This window comes from Desmodus rotundus, chromosome 6 (assembly GCF_022682495.2).
Source record: "Desmodus rotundus isolate HL8 chromosome 6, HLdesRot8A.1, whole genome shotgun sequence".
Lineage (NCBI taxonomy): Eukaryota > Metazoa > Chordata > Mammalia > Chiroptera > Phyllostomidae > Desmodus > Desmodus rotundus.
The window spans coordinates 148,993,035-149,012,953 of record NC_071392.1 but is presented as its reverse complement, the minus strand read 5'-3'; the positions used below and the strand labels follow the sequence as shown (position 1 = coordinate 149,012,953).

Below are 19,919 nucleotides of genomic sequence, written 5' to 3'. Positions count from 1 at the left end.
ACCTACTTTATTTCGTTAATATTAAATAAAGTTTACTCTTATCTTTCTCAATCTCCTTGTCTCCCAGCTTGCTGTTGGCCGTCTAGTATCCATGAAAAGAGGTGCCAAAAACTCAACTGTCAAGATAAATCATATGTTATTGGAATATTTTTTCAAATCAAAGCTAATGCAAAATCCGTGGTGACAAAAATGTCAAAAATTTAAAATTTAAAAAGACAGGATCAGTGTTACTCATTGTTCATTTTGCCTTAGGCTCCAGCATGGCACCGTGCTTTTTTTATTTTCCACATTGATTTCAATTTTTTAAAATGTTGTACTTAAGCTTTGCACAGTGGCAGTATCGCAGCCAATGAGGTTCATCCGAGGCGCAATTATTGCTCATTGAAAGATGTTGTACTTACATATCCTTTACCCTGACTACTGATATTTTGGTAATCTTTCTATGTTGTACACCAAGTAATTGCTTCACTCCCAACCCCTCACTCGCCTCACCCTGGCCTGTCTTGTTTACCAACTAATTCCCTAGGAACTCTGAAGAAACTAGTTTGTATTATGGATGCAGATTTAAAGAATAACAGAGGAGTCACTAGATCAACTGTAAAAATGGAAAATGTTGCAAAAACCTGTCCATGGAGCTTGTCATGCTTGTCTCTGTAACTGTTCTCTGTTCCTCCAGTGTAGGGTCCCCAATGTGAGCACGCTGCGTTCACCAGGGGCTACAAAACACCTAACAAGTACACTCCACGACATTGGGAGTCATTCCTGGTGATGTCCAGGGTCAACCCCACGCAGTGTAAATTTCCTCTTGGCCTCCTCTCTGCTCCTCTTCTCCCCTCATTGTGAGCCCCTTCAAATGCTCCTGAAAACTTGGGGCTTATGCATTTAGGTTTCAGAACTAGCTTCTCCCCCACCCAGAAAACTGGCTGATCAAAAAACTTTCCCAAAAGGAAAAGAGCTTGACCTTAAGAAGAAATCTCTTAACTAATTTTACTCTTCAACATTCTGCTATAAAATATTTTTTAAGATTTTATTTATTTCTAGAGAGAGGCGGAGGGAGATAGAAAAAGAGGGAGAGAAACATCAATGTGTGGTTGCCTCTTGAGCGGCCCCAGCTGGGTATCTGGCCCACAACCCAGGCATGTGCCCTGACTGGGAATCAAACCAGGGACCCTTTGGTTCGCAGGCCAGCACTCAATCCACTGAGCCACACCAGCCAGGGCTGCTATAAAATATTTATAAATGTGCTAAATGCATAATGTACATTATAAGGTTCAAAACCACTTCCTTTAGGAGCATTTGTGCTATGTGAAATTGGTCATTATCTGTCTCCTCATACAATTCCTAATGGCAGCAAAAACTTCCATCTAAGGTAATACAAGTAGCTTTCTCTCTTTCAAGTTATTGTCTTATTTTTAATGGTTACCTTTGCTCTGATCCCTCAGCCTTCCCTGCAGCAAATATCTATAGGTCTTTCTCTTGATCTCTGTGGGAATGGAAATACACGGAGCAAAACCACAGGAGACCCCGGAGGTTCACATGGGGTCCAGAAGAGAAAGCCTGGCCCGCGCACGAGGCTCATAATGCCTGTGACCAGCAATGCAACCAGACGGCTCCCTGGCCTGTACCACCGAGTTCCAGGAGTGGCAGCACCAGGGCTCGGCCTCTTATTTCCCTGCAACACACCTAAGCTGCAGGATACCTCAGATACACGTGATTCCAATGCACTGAAAACTTCTGTGGAGCTTCGTGCCTTTGAACATGCTGCCACAGGAACACTCTCCCTTTATCTGACGATACCCATCGATTCTTTAAGACTGTTCCAAAGTCTCCATCTCTAAGAAGCTAGTTTCCTATTGCTGCCACAACAGGTTACTTAGCACTGATTTATTGCCTCCAGTGAAAAGTCCAGAATGGGTCTATAGGCTTTTAGGGGGCATCTGCTTCTTTGTTTTTTCTGGCTTCTTGATGCAAACTACACTCCTTGTCTTGTGGACCCTTCCTCTACCTTCAAAGCCACCAGAATGGCATCTTCTCACGTCTCTCTTCCGTCCTCACCTTGCTTTCTCAGCTCTGACCCTGCCCTCCCACTCACAAGGTTCTGTGTGGTGACACTGAGCCCAAAGATGCGATCCAGCATCATCTACCCAGCTCAAGATCTTTAACTTAGACACAGACTCACGACTGCTTTTGCCACGTACAGTAACAGATTCACGGGTTCTGGGCGGGACAACATGGACATCCGTGGGAGTAGGACGGTTCTGCCATCCCCTGGCTACAGCAGAACTCTGGCCGTGTGCTCTGGCAGAGCTGACCCGTAGAGCGTGTTAGAACAACGCTGTGTGTGTAGTGAGTTGGAGGAAATTGTACTTGCCAGAAACGCCCCCAGGAAGGAACTCTGTTTGATTAGAGAGAATACTTAGAGGGGAAGCTACTTAGAGAACAAGAGCTGGGCACTAAAGAAGACTCTTGTTTGCAAAGTGGACCCGAGGCTGCCACGGACACCCTCCTCTGCCCTTTCCAACCCCAGACTCAATCCCTTTCTAAATAAACAATGGATACCCATTGAAACAATATTTGCTGAGAAGGAACCCAAACTGCCAGCTGGGGCAGAGGGCCCAGACATCCCCGGGAATGACCTACCCCTCTGTTATAAATTTCCTCATCAGTAGAATGGAGATAAAGTTTTTTCTCATATGTTGTTGAAATGCAATCTGTAAAATATTTACGAGTGCCATACACATGGTGAGTGCTTAAGAATCCTGACTACACTTCTTGGGCATTACGGTTCTTAGAGCCGGGACATCTGGTTTTGGTGGGCTGTGTATTCTTCAGGCCCCAGTACCAGCCATTTCTGCAGTGGCCAGAACTTCACTGTCCAATACAACAGCTAATAATCATGTTTGCCTATGTACATTTACACACCAATGAATTACAGTTACATGAGAATTAAAAGTCCAGTCCTCAGTCATACTAATCGCATTCCAAGTGCCCAGTAGCTGCCCGCGGCTGGTGCTCACCTTATTGGACAGTGCCGGTGCGGATCATTTGCATCATCACGGAAAACGCTACCGCACGGCCCATTGGACAAGTGCCCAGTGCCCTGGAATTCCGTACAACTTTTAGAGGAGTTACAGAAACTTTAATATACTCGTAGAATCATACCTATGTGGCTCTCATCGCCCTTTCATAATAAATCTTAAAACCGTAATGGAGCTGAAATCAAATTAACAGCATTGTTTTAAACTCTAAGATGGCTACCTAATTTGGGCTTTGAGGTTTCTGATATTGTGATCAAGAATTTTTTTGTTTGTTTGGCCTCCACCCTCTGGTACCAGCCAGCCTAAAACTATTAACCTGCTTGGGGTGACGACACCATTCTCTCATCATCTTGAAAACTCTGGCCAGATTAGGTGAGGCAAGAAAACAGGACACTTACACTGCAGGTCATGTTCACATTATAAAGGATGAAGTGGGCTCCAATATGCTGGCTCTCGGCACACCACCCGTCATTACTCCAACATTTTCTATATGCCACTTATATGTTCTCCAGCCGGCCCCCAAGGGAATGCAGAACTCACCCTTCCCGTAGGTCCCAGTACATAGAGCCCAAAGTGTAAGCTAAAGCCAGCACGGAAAGGAAAGTGCCTCCCCACCCAGTGTTCTTCACTCGCAGCACACCTTGCTCATCAGTCCCTCACAACCTCCCACTGACTTGGGCGTGACATCAGAATCCTTCTCAACACAAGGCTCTAGGTAGCAACTATCAAACAGCAGATACTGACATTTGAATTTAATCCTCCTTGTCATTCCTGAGTCAGAGGGTGTTTAGTAGATAGAAAGAATCAGACAAAAGCTAACTGTCCCATGTAAACAATGCTACTTTCTTAGGGTAAAATCATGCTTCGTTTTTTTTGTTGTTGTTTTTTTTTTCCTCTTTCCATTTTAGTATACGTGGTCTTTAATCAAGAACTCAGTGGAGCAACAGTGCCACCCAATGGCCGGTTAGGTTAGTTTTGCATCTAATTTACCATTCTGACATAGAAACTGTCTTCCACAAGCAAAAAATGGGAACTGGAATTGGCTATCAGCTGCTTAAGCTGTTATTATTCTCCGTTTTTCTAAATGACAGATACACAAAAGGTAGGAGGCATCCTGAGAAATGGAATTGTCTTAAAACAAAACCTTCATCTCCTTTCCGCTATAAAATCAAACAGCCCAGCAAAAAGAAAGCTTCCGCATGTATTTACAAAGGGACAGAATGGATTTTCATCGGTCATGTGTAAGTCAGTGGGATGGGCAACAGCTCCCCAACACCTCCCCCACCCCCAGGTGAGCACATTTTTGTTTTTAGGGAGTTTTATTGCATATTTTCTAATAAATCAGTTTGCTGAACATACCCTACCCAAAGCATTAGAGTTGGTATATATATTGTATCATTTCATATGCAAAAAGAAGTACAAAGGCTATGACAAGTGTTATAAACTATCACTTATTTAAAGGGAAGCAGAATTTACATTTCCCAAATCAGAGACCACTCAAGCTTTGAGATTCAAATAAGCAAAATAAATCTGAGCTTTTTGCAGTGTTAAATCGAAGCTCTAACTCTATCAGGAGAAGAGGTGAGTGATAGCCTTCCCTGGTTGGATGGTGGTGGGCTGTTATGACCCAATCTTCGAGATCTGCACAGCTCACTGAACACTTCCAACCGGAGGTGAAGGGAGGCCCCAGGCACTGAGGTTGCGTGTTGTAAACTCTGGATGCTTTCTCCCTTAGAAGGACTAATTCCAAGATAGGGAGACACCCCCACAGCACTCAAGACCAAGGAAAGGAAAAAAAACGCCCACTCTTTTTAACTTCCAATCAATCACAGTGCTTATAAAGTCTTTTTTTTTTTTTTAAACTACATTGATGTCCCAACAGTCAAACCAAATGTGTTGGTGCTGGGTTGCTCTGATCTTTTTTTAATGCACAAAGAGCTGACACAAAAAATATGAATTACTATTTACTAGCGATTTCTATGATTAATCACTTTTGAAGAAAACCAAAATTCCCAATCTTGCTTCCATTTGTGGTCAAAAGGCTTTTGTCCAGAACTTTTTTTTGTTCAATCTTTGTCCTCTTATTTCATTTAGTTTTCATTACAGTGACTTGGACTGTGTTTTGCTGATAAATATGATTAATTGGAAAAAGACTCTGGCTTTGAAAAGGAAATGTATACACTGAACAGAGGCACGCAGGAAATATTTTGTTTAAAGACCAAAAATCACCCCTAGTGAATCTGAGAAGAATAGTCCATTAAATTCACGTTTCTTCACTGAGTCAGTATATAGGATCTTCAGTGAAAACAAGTTCCATGGTTTCTTTTCATATTTTTTGAGTAATTGTAATTTTTTTGCTTAAAGTGATGAAATTGCAGAAACTAGTTCCATACGAGGCAGGATAATGTGGGCTGTCAGTGGGTGAGATTTTAGATCAGCTGAGCCATGCCTGAATCCCAGTTCATCCACAAATCATCTGTCTGAAATGAATGAAAAAGTCTATGAGCCTCGATGCCGTCATCTGTTAAATGGACTCACCAAGAGCACAAAGTCATAGCACTCTTATGAGGATTACTGGGTATTGTCTATGGTGAAAAGAGAGAATATTCAGAGACTACTCAGTCCTCCAATGTAACTGGCAAGAGATGTGAGCAGAAAGAAAAACTAAAGTCAGATAGTAACTGTGTCTCAGAAATGCAAGTCTAGCAGCATCCTAGAAAGTAGTCTCGGAAGAAAGCCAGAGGCAAAGAAGGAAACAGAGGAAGACTGTGTGTGGGCTCTGGGGTCAAACTACCTAAATTTTAATACAACTTCACCACTTCTTTGCATCCTGATTCTACCCCTCCCAATCTCAGTCTTCTGATCTATAACTGGGGTGCAGGAATGCACCTCCCCAGACACCAAAGGGGAAAAACAGAGCTAAGACGTATACAGAGAGCTCTTACACATTGCAGGGTAATGTGTCGGAGCGCAGGGTAAGCCTTTAACACGCAAAACCAGAAGCGGCGCTCACCTTCGCTGGAGTCCAGATGCTACATGCGTGGTTGTGCTTGTGCTTATTTTCACCCAGGGAAGCAGGGTTTCTCTATTAACTGTTTGTAGAAGACAGAACCAAAGGGAACACAATCTGCAGAATCTATAGTAAGTTCCTGAAATCCTTAAGTCTCTTTTAAACCTAGTGATTCTTTGCTATAAATGCTGTTCACACTTATCAGGTAGAAGGCATCAGGGAGATAATCCCGGTCTTCAAGGAGGAGGAATTCTGGTTCAGGAGACAGACTTCACACATGAAAAGTCAAGTGAGGGGGACGCATAGAAAAGACCAGGAGAGGCGCTGTGCGCTGTCGTCAAGACTACAGACTGGACGCCAGCCCGCCCCGCTTTGATTACCGGCTTGTCCCAGCGGAACCGCTCAGCAGCTGTGTGACTTGGGGCAAGTTACCCCACTCTACTACGCCTTACTTTTGACATCTGTAAAAGAAGGTCCGTAATAATAGTTACCTAACAGAGTTGCTGTGTGGAATGAAGGAGTTAAAGCACCCGGAGCATGTTCGGGGCTAAATGACTACTTACTACTCAGATTACTTCTCCTGCTACTAATAAAGGCCCATGAATAAAGGCGCCATTGGGGCCAGATGTGTTCCAGAAGGTTTCTGGTATTAGAAAGATAACATGGGATGAATACCATCCATGACACAGTCATCCCAGTGAGGTCTAGGGCAGCACCGATATTCCCAAACATTAATATCTCAGCAGGATGAATCTTCACAAATAAACACCTATCAAGAGACTCACATCAGTAAAGTCAGATTTTGCTGAGGAATGAGTTCAGATCAGGTAAGATGTTATCCATGGAGGAGTTTTTAAAAGCTTTTCGTTTCCAGAGCTCTTTGAATTGTTGGCTTTGTGGGTCTGTATGGCTATGCACATTAGGCACAGGCTGGGAAGCTGTCAGAAAGGGGCGAGTTTTTCCTGGTTGGTAAGTAAGAGTTGCAAGAAAGCAGAAATTGCAAGCAAAGGAATGTGCGGCAGACTCTCTGGCCACAGTGAGCAGGATACTTACCCCTCCCTGCAACGCATGAGGCTGGAGTTAGGTCACCTGGCCCCACCAGACTGGCAGAGATCAGACAAGTGCTGAGCTGTTTGAATCCAATGATGTTCACATACTCTCAGATGAGTAAAACATCTTCAGGCTTCGTGTGTGTGGCCAGACACCACAACCTAATAGATCTGGACCAGCTGAGGGTGGGGGGACCTTGCAGTTGTACTGCATTTGGTGATAGGGTGTTTAGTTTTTGGAATGTGGATACTTCTCAGAGCGTATACACTTGCCATTGGCCACAGACGGTCCCTTCAGTCTGTCTCTCTACTGTCTTCACCCAGCTGGATTCTCTCATTTCTCTCCCTCTGCTCTTTCCTGGCTTTGAAATTTTTGACTCCTGGTAGGCAAATAGTTGCAATGAGTCCTGAGGTTTGAAATGATCCATGAAGTGGCTGAATTCATCTCAAGGTCTCTGTGTGGCTGGCCGAGAGGCTTCATCGTAAGTGCCAGCCGTCCTGATTGTCAGTGACTTCCCAAAATGCAGTGTAGTCAACACGCTTTAGGCTGCTGCTGGGTTGTTGTGGGGGAGAAACAGCGCATTTCTCTGTCTTGTGGCCTATATCACTCGCTCCCAAAGTATAACCCAGCGAGTACAAATAACACATGAACTGATCTTTTCCTGCGCTAACACAGTAGCCACACACAGCCATTTACACTAGAACTGTGACTAGTCCAATTTGGATTATGCTGTAAATATAAAATATACATTGGCTTTCAATGATTTTTTAATAAAATACTCCATTAATAGTTTTTAATACTTATGGTATAATATAATGATAATCTTGATATACTGAATTAAATATAGCATATTATTAAAATTAATTTACCTTGTTTTTTTACTTTTTGTACTATTTCTTGAAAGATTTCATTTATTTACTTCTTAGAGAGAGGGGAAGGGAGGGAGAAAGAGAAGGAGAGAAACATCAAAGTGTGAGAGACACATCAATCAGTTGCTTATCATATGCCCCAAACAGGGACCTGGCCTGTAAGCCAGGCATGCACCCTGGCTGGGAATCGAACTAGCAACCCCTTGGTTCACAGGCCAATGCTCAATCCACTGAGCCATGCCAGCCAGGGCTGTTTTTTACTTTTTTAATGTGGCTGCTGAAAAATTTGAAACCACATATGTCTCATATATTTCTATTGCCTATCACTATTTTATATTATACATTAATGATATAGTAATATTTGAAGTGATTTCTGATGCTCATGTATATTATTTACACAATTAATGAACTGTAGACCCCACCAAATTATTATTTCAGGCAAAAAAAAATTTCCTGTTAACTGCTGATAGGAAACAAGATGAAAATTTCCGGTAGAGATTCTCTTGACCCGTACCCCGCAATGAGCTCCCTCCTCATCACACACAAATACCAGCTGGGAGTCGCTGCTGTGGAACAGCCCACGGGCCAAACCCCGCAGCTGCACACATATGTTTCCATGTTGTCTGTGGCTCCCTTTGCATTGCAACACCACAGTGGAGTGACTGACAGAGAGGGCCCCCAAAGTCCAAAGTATTTACTCTCCGGTCCTCTGCCGAAAAAGTTGCTGACTCCTGCTCTAGAACAACAATTCCAAATGGATTTTTCTCAATTGACCCTCATAACAGACTTTTAGATCAGTTTATAGGTGCAGAAAGCTGCTTCAGACAAAATGTGAATCGTCAGTACTAGAAAATGCTAACACATTCTGAAATAAAACCCCTTTTTTCCAGCTTCTAAAAATCTTCCAATAGTTTTTTTTTTTTTTTTAACCATGCTTTGTCAAATGAGATCCTGGAGCAATGTTGAGAGACTGAGGGTTATTTGAGGCTGTAATGAGCAATCATTTGCGCTGCAAAAGATCCCCTAGAACATCACATTTTACCGATGGCTTTCCAGCCTAAGAACAGACATCTGAATTAATGGTAAGTTCCCGAGGATGTCCTTTCATCGATCATAAGCACCCAAGCATCCTAAACTTTTGGCTGCTGAGTTAATATTTTTGTAAGCTTCTAGGAGAAATTGAGAATATCATATGACCACCTTTGGCATAACACGTCATTATTTTCCTTATCAGTTGAATCTAAATGTCCTGGTTTTTCGAACTCATTCGAGAAAGCTCCTGGTTTGTGGTTTATAGATCCCATACAAAAAAACACAGAACCACTGTGTCGAAACTGGAATTACGCTGAGAAAAGTAACTCCTGGAGGTCAAGACAGCATTGTTCCAGCCTTATAAGACCTAGTCATCATATTAAATATTGCAGATGTTCATTTGCCGATTTCATTAGCTTTCTTATTGGTTAAAAATAGAAAGAAAAGAAATTACAATTCTAATGGTGACTCAAGTTAACTAGTTCAAACTGATTTACATATGAACATCTGAGAAGCCTGAAAACTCAGCAGCCATTGAAAAGTCTATTTGAGAAAGAGATCACAACTCTTTAGAGGAATGGAAAGGGGCTTTGTAGTCTAATGTCTCCTTTTGAACTGTATATCACTTTTTCTGCTTGAAAGTCATTTGAATGCAGAAATCAAGTTCGGTTCCTTTTGTTGGCAATACTCCAAATATTTTGACAGTTATTTGAATACCATATTGACAAACCCATTATATTTACTGGCCCTAAAACAAATAATTTCCACATAGTCTAAGCTTTAAAACTGTTTAGTGCAAATTATTAAAAGATTATAAAGTGTTTGTCTGTGAATTTTGAAAGAGAGGGATTTGTGACTTCTTCAAAAAAGGAAAATATTTGAATAGCAGCTATAATTCTAGTATATTCACAAATCAGTCATTAAAATGCATGGAGCAGAGTTGTTGCAGCTGTATACGGCTTTTATTATTCAGACGGCTAAATGGGTGAAACATATATTTTAATTTAATGTATAATGCACAACTCAGAATGAACCAGAACAATTCTTCCTCCCCTCCCTTTCTTACAAAGAAGCCAGAGATCCTTCAACAGGCTGGTGATAATTTCTCCTGGACAACAGCCAGCTGAGATTTATTGAATGTGCTGACATCTCTTCATAAAACATTGCAAGAGCTGGCAGAAGGTTAGTCAAAAAATCAGCCCATAACATTTCTACTTTTATTCATATATTTTTCAAGGGGGATTTAATTGCTAAGCCTTCAGCTCTGGTTACCAATTATGGCCCAATGGGAACTCCAGCTCCTATAGAAAGTTAACAAAGAGCTGTCTTCCCATTTCATTTTTATGGGAATAGAAGACCTGGGTTTGGGGAGGCGGAACCCTTGAAGTCCTGAGCAGGGAGTTAGGAAGCAACACCTGGGTGTTAATCATAAAGGAGATGAAAAGGTGAGGGGGGTTATTCTCATTTAGTGATCACAGCAAGTCAGGGAAGGTATGTTTGAAAGCAAAACAAATTACATGATGTGACTGTTTTCAAAAGATATTGTGATTCCTTTCTGATTTTAAATGATTTTTGCCTGGAGGGCACATACTTGGAGAACCCTGTTGTCTACTTAACTTGTTCTTCAGTCTTTGGAATGTCATCTTGAGCCTCCCTGAAAAACCAAGTCCCTCCCCTTACCTTTTAGAACAAACAGAATCCCATTTATAGCTTCTCATATCTCCAGAAGTACTTGTAATCTATTTTATTTCTCTGCTGAAAGGTAAGGTTCTCTCAGATGCAATTTATTCCTTTCTTCAGGTGTCCAACAAGCTTTCACTGGAGCCCTGAACTCAACTTCTACGGCACAAATCTCAGTGGTAGCATTTAACTAATTTATTGTGTTTAATCAGAGACTATGAAAAATAATTGTCTTGTGTCTTTCCACATCTAGAGATTTATACTGGTGCTCAGTCTTAAGAAAGGACAGTGCTAAACTTCATGTCAGTTATGTTGGCTATTGCATTTAGTCCATTCACGACCAAACCAACAGGGGATTGTATCTCTTAGCATTATGGGTAATTTCACCACAGAGAGGAACAAATTAGGGCTGAGAATTGCATGGTCTTTGGAGACCCTGCCCTGGACTCATTGAATTGCTGAAGCAAGCCGCCTTCAAAGCTATGAGTGTCAAAGGATTCTCTCTGCTCTGTCAGGACACCCCCGCTTTGCAGCAGACACGTGCAAGAGTCTAAAGGCCTTTTCTTATCTTCAAGATGTCCAGATTGAACACAAAGGCCTATGGTATCTCTTCTAATTTTTTATCTTTTTTAAGTCGTCAGTGATACAGCCCTGTCACTCCCATATCTAGACTATTTCTCAAACATCCTCAGTATTTATTCATAGTTTATCCACTACTTTCTCAAAGGGATTCGAGGTGTTCTCATTGTAAGAGAGACAAAGCTTGTGACTGTAACAAAATATGCAAAAGGAATCCAGGACTGTAGGGAGGTAGAACATACAAATATGCTGCCTCCTCAGGCTTATGTCACTGAAATTAGGCTCTAACACAGGGCTGATGCTCCTTGCTGACAGTACAGGAGGGTCACAAGCCGAGATCCACACCAGCTGTTTCTTTCCTTCACTTCTAAAACATATTTTTCTTGTTATCCGTATCCCTATGACTTTGTCACCCAATTATCTTATATATTCAAAGTTCATCATTTCATCATGCCAAGTTTATCAAAAAAGAAAAAGGGAGGTGGATAAGATTTCTCTTACTAAAATTTTAATATATCTTCCTTTATTTATTAGAGAAAAAAAAATCTGATCCTAATCTCTCCAAGACATGGCAGACATCTTTGCTGTATGTTTTCTTCTACTTCTGGATCTTTCTTCATCAATGACCTATTTCTCTGGCACCCGATCTCCCTCTCATCTTTTCCCTTCTGTCTATGAATATCACAAGTTTCTCCTACACGGAAAAGCTTTCTTCTTTCGGCCTCATTTTCAAGCCTACCACCCCCATCTTTTTGCCTCTTTTTCATTATCAGACTCCCTTAAATGAACAGAGTATTCTCACAGACTACTCACTTTCGCTTCCTTAACCCTCTGAATACTACAGTCAGAACTCCCTGTCAGCTTAAAACCTTGTCAATGACTCCATTTGCCAAACTGAAAAGCTCTTCTTTCCTCCTCAGTCTAGTTCTGCAATATCTGAAATGTCTCAACCCCTGCCCCCAATGTCTTTCTCTTTTTGCTGAAGCTTTGTCTTTATTACTATCAGAGTTAACTTTCAAAGCAAAAGTTGGATCGTATTGCTTGGAAACTCAAGATCTTTCTCAGCTGAGTTTTACCTCAAGTCTAGATACTCATTCTTTGAGACCAGATCACCCTGCTATCAAAGCCAGACGAGGACACCATAAGAAAAGGTAACTGCAGGCTGATATCCTTGATGAATACAGATGCAAAAATTCTCAAGAAAACACTACCGTACACCATGACCAAGTGGGACTGACCCCTGGGATACAGGAGGATTCAACATTTGCAGATGCCCTGCATAACAAAGGAAGGACAAAAATCACATGAAAATTTCAATGAATGCAGAAAAGGCATTAGACAAACTCAATACCCTTTCACAATGAAAACTATCTGCAAACCAGGTGTAGAAGGAATGTGCTTCAAAATAATAAAGACCACATATGACAAGCCCAAATGTCCAAAGAAGAAGTACAAATGGCCACGGGTACATGGAAAGGTGCTCCCCATCACTAATCATCAGGGAAATGCACATCAAAACCACAATGAGGTATCACCTCATCTGTCCCAACGGTTATCATCAGAAATACAAGACATGCGCTAATAAATGCTGGCTAGGCGGTAGAGAAAAGGGGACCCTTGTGTATCATTGGTGAGAGTGCAAGATGCTGTATCCATCATGGAAAACAGTATGACGGCTCCTCAAAACACTAAAATAGAATCACTGCATGATCCAGCAATACCACTTCTGGGTATATATCCAAAAGAACTGAAACCAGGATCTTGAAGAAATATTAGCACCCTAATGTTCACTGTAGTATCCTATTCATAACATGTGGAAACAACCTAAAGGTTCACTAGTGGATGAATGAATAGAGACAATGTGGAATGTAGAGACAGTGCAGTATGGAAAAGACACCTTGTAACATACCACGGCATGGATGAATTCTGAAGGCGTAGTGCTAAGGGCAATAGCTAGTCACAGAAGATAAATACGGCGTGACTCCACTTTTATGAAGTATATAAAACAGACTTAGAGAAGCAGAGAGAGTAGAACGGTAGATACTAAGGCTGAGGAGGAGGGACAGGGGAAAATAGGTGGCTGCTAACCGATGGGCATGAAGTTTCAATCTGGCAAGATAAGTAAGTTCTGAAAACCTGCCGTACGGCATGGTGCCTACAGTTAACAATATTGCGTTGCACACTTAAAAGTTTGTTGAGAGAGTAGATCTCATGTTAAATGATCTTACCACAATGCATTTTAAAGAAAACTTACGAGGTAGCATTGATATTATCATTTTCTTATCAGGAAACTAAGGCCGAAAGAGATAAAATACTTTGTATAAAGTTCCATAGCCACTCTGTTTCAATTTGGTTTATTTGTTTATTTTGTTCTTTAGATTCCACATATAACAGAAATCATAATGGTATTTGTCTTATTCTGACTGATTTATTTCACTGAGTATAATACCCTCCAGATCCATCCATCCATGCTGTCACAAATGGTTAATATTTTTTTTATGGCCAAGTAATATTACACTGTATAAATATACCACAGCTTTTTGTGTCCATTCACCCATTGATGGGCACTTGGGCTGCCTCTACAGCTAAAAGGAGGAGTTTGAAAGCCTCTGCAATCTTTATATACAAGGTCTGTCCAGAAGGTATCCAGCCATATGATATGAAAAATAGAGATATTTATTGAAGAAGATACAAGAGACAAGAAACATTGTACATAGGACAACAATGCCTCAGTCCCCTTCAAAGTAGGCACCTTGGGACCTCACACAGTTCTCCCAATCACCATCAGCTGCCCTGTTGTATTTTCCTGGATCTCACTGACGTTTTGATATTTCTTCCCTTTCAGAGGTGATTTTACTTTGGGGAAAAGCCAGAAGTCACAGGGCACAAAATCTGGCCTGTAGGGGGTGCTGAATCACCTGGGTGATTTGATGTTTTACAAAAAACTGATCACAAGACATGAGGCATGAGTGGGCACATTGTCGTGATGAAGCTGCCAATCACCAGCTGCCCATAGCTGCAGCCCTCTGAATCATCCAAGTAGTTTCCGCAGAGGAATGTTCAAGCTTAATGTAAAATATGATGCAGATTTGTTGCTCTACTTGCTCGGTCATTTTGAATTTGATGGCCACACAGTACACATGCTCACTCAACTGCATCTACTGCCCCCAATGACTAGTACAACGAAGTCATCATTGTTCACGCATGCTCATGCTAGTCCACTCCTCTTGGCTGCCAGGTTACAGCGTTGTGGCGCAAACTGTTCCCTATATTAACAATGGCTGGGCTTCTTGCGGACAGACCTCATGGTGTGCACTGCAGAATTTCTCCTACTAAGAATCTAAATGAAAGCCCTGAGACCAGGCTTCATTCTTAAGTTTGTCTCTTCCTGACTCTGCTATTAAGTCTGGTCTATACCTTTGTACAGTACCTACTTTGATGCCATGCTTGATTAATGTTTTGTTCTAATTAATAATAAAGTAGAGAAATCAGAACCTTGAGATTTAAATTCTCTATCCCATTGTCTGTCCCATTCAGCCTGATTGAAACCGTGCTCATTATCTTTCTGCAATTAATTCCTTATTCCTCAGGGTCATGCCTGCTATCCCAAGGGATAAACTTCCTGAAAGGAGGACTTCGTCAAGATGATTAGGTCACACTATACTCACCAATTAAACAGTAGTTAGCTATTGATTTCTACTAAGAAACATAAATGATTAGCAGACCCTTTACAGACACAGCTGTCGTTCTAAGAGGTTACTATTTTATCGTTCTATTTCTAGAGAATTACTTGGCATTTCCTTAAGGTCAGATGGGATAGCATAGTGCTAACTATTGAGAATAAATCTGTATCTTATCACCATTAGAGAGTGCTTTCAGGGCCATTGCTAAAGCTCATCATATAGACACAAATATTAAACTTCACATATGAATAATGCAGTGTTACAAAGAAAAGTACACCATAATTACTTTACTATTTGAATTTTTTTAAGGGTCCACTGGAGCTTTCTCTCTCTCTCTCTGATATAGACACGTGTGTGTGTGTTTATGCATGTCTATACACACATGTGGATGCATGCACTCTGTATATGAACTGTCTCTCATGGACAAACATCCCATGTTCTCAGGACCAAAAGTGTCAAATCACCCAATAGGGAAATTATTTATGAAACTATATGAACATAGGCTGATGTTAATTTTTAAAAATGGCTATAATCAGTATGGCTTCATTAACTGCATCTCTCGTTCTCTTAAAATATGTTTCTAGTTTTTGCATAATGTTAGAAATAGGTAGTTTTAGGTAGATTTGAAGTTCCAAGCAAATGACACAAAACTCTAAGTCCATGTCTATACATAATACTGGCAGGATGTGAAAGGATTTAGGGTGACACATTACAACTGCTTTTGTCAGATAATATATTTCATGTACTATAATGAAAATATGTAAAACTTATAAAAATCATGATCTCATATCAACAAATGCTCAGTATAAAGCTAAGTAGCATTTGAATTGAAGAAAAATATTGTAGGTGTTGAAAAATTTTGAAGGCAGTACAAAAATATTAGTGGTGGCTGTAGAGTCAGAAAACAGATTAAATTCAGAAGAGAGAGTACCGATAATATTTAACATCTATAAGGCACTTTCTAAGGGCCAAGTGCTATTTGGGGGGCTTTGGGGCCATTCATTTATTTAGTTCCTGAAACAACTATAAAAAAACCGATACCATTATTGTCTTTATTTTCTGGGAGAAATGAGGTAAATTATATCTGAATGAATGGCCCAAAATCGCAATGGAAATATGGTTCTAGATTCTTTATTCCTAACTTCTAGAGTACACTCTTTTCATTTTTCATAATAGTCAATTCACCAGGGAAGGACAAAAACAATGTAAAACTTAACTTGTAATCAAAAAAAGATGACAAGCAATATATCAGAGAGGACATGACTGGGACCCCCATGCTCCATGCGGTCCCCTCCTAAACTGGGCTCATTCTGTATTTGATCTAAATACTTAATAGATGGAATTCTCCCCCAGAGTATGTAAGTTATTTTGTAATTTTTGGAGCAAGTTAGAAATACACTGGAAAACTGTCTTTTCTGGACAAGCATTCTTTGTTCTCAGGGCCAAAAGGTATCTAATCAACCTACAGAGAAAATTATTTCTGAATTGATACACCATCTGAACATGGTTGTCCCAAGCAATAAGTGACTATCATTCTTATGGCTTCCATTTATTGTGCCTTTTCCATGTGCTGGACACTGGTTAAATTTTTTTGTGCATAATAATATTTACTTCTTATGGCGAGTAAAGCGGTTATTATATCCCCATTCTAGAGAAGAAGGTTTCAAGGCTCCGAAAAGTTAAGCATCCTGTCAAAGTTTCACATATAAGTGAGTAGACTTAGAACTTGAAGTTGCCCAATTCAAGCTTATGCTATTTTGCCTGTATGTAAATGATATCAGAGCATTTTCTTGGCATTGTCCTTAGCAATAAAAAGTGTACTCCATCCACAGACTCAACAAATAGCCAAACATGTATCTTAGGATGGTACCCTCATTCTCTTAGTTTATTTTAGTCTTTCTATAAACATGAAGAACTTTCTATCTGGGTTATAAATGCATCAGTCATCATTGGGTGAGCTAACTCCAATGCATGCTTACCTTAGGAACTATGATAAACACCTGGATTTTCCAAGGACTTTTTTTTGTTCTGTTTAGAAAGAACTACAATTTAGGAATTCTCAGGATGAAAATTATAAATGAAATTAAAATCAATAAGAGAGAGACATGAGTGATTTGGGGGGACTCACCTCTCCCATAACCATGCATTTGAAAGAAGGAACTATATCTTTTGTTCCAATATAATGCAATCTATGATTTTAATGAATTTAGGGTATTAGCAACTTCTTATTCTATACTGCCTGCTTCTATTATCTCCAGCCATTCAAAATGAATGAACTGCTAATTAAGCATGGGGAAGGCAGACAGACAGACAGATAGACAGATATAAGCTTCACAAATGAATCCTATTTTATTAGCTTACCCTAATTATGTTATTTGGAATGTAAACCTATAAGATAACAATCTATATTTATGTAACAATTTTCTCAGAGTTTAAAACATTTGTAATCTTTGCAATTTGTAGGCCCATTTTTCAGATGGAAAATTCAAGGCAAAACATGTACACAGTGCCAAAACCCTATTTGAGATGCTTAAACTTTAATCAATGATTTGTCCATCAAATGCCTGCCAATCAAAAGAATTTAGTGATTTATTTTCCCCCCATTTGCAATTACTGGCTCTTTAAAAAATCTCTTAGTTTCATATCCTATTTACTTGCCATGAATTGGCCTATATTTAATATTGTAAAGAGAATGCAGCATTCATTTGGAACTGACCTTCTGTCCTAAAAGAGACTTAAAGCCAGTTAAATATATAGGAATACGCCCTTTTTAACCTCCCAAATGGTCAATAGCACCAACACCCTCGCTGTCACTAAAAGGAACCATAATTCACATGTTGGTGCTTAAAGTTAACAGCTTCAATCTAAGGATCTCTAAAGAGCTCCAAGGCTCAGACGTTGCTAGCTGTTCCTGGAGTTCAGCTCACACACAGTCACGGCAAGCTGAGAGATAATTGCCCAAGGTCACTCATGAGCATCTGAAGGGAAAATCAAAACCAGGGTCGCAAGCTCTTATAAATGTTTTCATCTCAAGAACACCAAGAAAAATAATGCTTTGCAATATGCTAGCCCTCAAGTGTATTTATTATTTCAACATAATAAGCATTCACCTAGTAAGAACCCCAGAGCCCAAATGAAAATAAATGATACTTATTAGTGAATAATGGTTTGTTCCAGTCTCTGGGTCTAAAATAAAGTAACCTCATCAAAAGATAAATACCAGCACTGCCCTTGGAAGTCAACAGGTAATGGCAAATAGGAACAAATGGAAAGAAATAAGAAAAACAGCTGAGAGAGTTGGAAGATTGATTTTCTTATATCAATGATATATTCTGGGTTTTTTTTCCCTCCTGCTCCTTGATTGGCTAGCACAATTACATTAACTATAAGAATTTTCCTTCGATAGATTGTGGTCCGTTTCAATCATAAAGGGGGCCTAAAAGAGGAAGAAAAAAGAGAACAGTTTCTGATAGGTATAGTTTCTGGGAATGAAGAATGACGTTTTGCCATGGTTTTAGGCATTCTGTGATCTCAGATGTAGCAGTGATCCAGCCACCTTCTCTATCCAGTCCAGAGAAGCTGCTTTTGGGCAGCAGCTTGGCCTCAAAACAAATATATCTGTACAGAAACGTCTGTGAGAAATGTCTAATAGACATCCTGGGGTTTTGTTCAAAGTGCTTCTGATTGTCATTATTGTCGTGTAGCTGAGGAAAAACATAAACTGCATTTAAAGTACTATGATTCTCTAGTGGAGGTCAAGGTCAGGAAGAGAGGCCAGTCCTCAGGAAAGGCTTACGATGAGTAACTGGAAATGCATCATCAGGCTGGCACCTCTCTCTTCCTCACCTCCTTTAGCCTCTGTCTTTCTCCATGACATGGTTCTTTCTCCATACATGCCTCCTCCCCCGTACCCTGCAAAATAAAGCCTGCCCCAAAAGTCAAAAGCTGCTCCAGAGGTTATGTCATTCCCTAAGTGCAGACTTGTAACTGCAATAGAAACTAAACACTCTTGCCTGACCACATTTAATTATGTGAATGGAAAAAGTCAGAGTGGAGAATTTTTAAAAATACATACATATGTAATTTATAAGTTATATTAATATATGTAATACATAGTCATAAATATATAAAAGAAATAAATATACATATGTGTTATGAATATATAAAATAGATATACAATCATTGTATCTTTTTAACCTAAAATGACTATATGTAAATCATACACTACGTTTAGACATAAGGTCTTGAAGCTGGAGAAGAGGGGAGAGGCATGGTCTGCACCTGTCCCACCTAAGGGCTGGCTCACCTGTAGGGACTGTTGAAACAGACAAGGGAACAAGAGCAAGATCTCATTTCCAAACAGGACAAAAGCAGGGTTTGGTGTCAGGCCGGCTGCATCACCCCTCTGGCTGGCCTGCAGGCAGTCTCTGAAGCATGCTGGAGGGGCGCCCCTTGGCACAAAACCCTGACATGGAAGCCCCTGCTTTATCTCTTTTCTCTTCTCAGGCCCTCCAGCAAGGCAGCCCAACTCACACTCTGACAGCTGGCGCCATCTCCCCTGACAGGAGGACAGCTTCAGTTCAGTTTTGGCAGAACAGCCCAAGTCCAACCATCTCTAACCTACTGCTGAAGCCTTAGGAAGCTCACACACCCCTGATCAACAACATGCTGTTAGAAAAGACAATCTGGAATGTTTCAGACTGGTTCATGAAAGACCTTCAGCTTTTGCCTGTGTCTCTTAGAAGGCTCACTCTGCGAGAAACCAGCTGCCACTCAAGAAGTTCAACTATTCTGAGAGTCGTGCAGCGAGGAAGCCCAAGCGTACCATCTAGAGAGGCTCTGCAAAGAAAGGAGGAGGCCTGATGAGTTTCAACCACTCTGCTGCAGTTAGACATGTGAGAGAAAGCCATCTTGGGCATTCCAGACCCAGCAGACAGGATATGAAAAAGAACAAAGGAATCCAGTCAACAGTCAGTAC

General features: G+C 40.6%; 1 non-coding gene across 1 annotated transcript; it reads left to right on the top strand.

Annotated features, from left to right (window-relative positions):
* Positions 1-320: 320 nt before the first annotated feature.
* On the top strand, positions 321-456 carry LOC112319752 (U4 spliceosomal RNA). Its single transcript, XR_011651397.1, has one exon. It is a non-coding gene; the product is annotated as a U4 spliceosomal RNA (small nuclear RNA).
* The last annotated feature ends 19,463 nt before the right edge of the window (positions 457-19,919 follow it).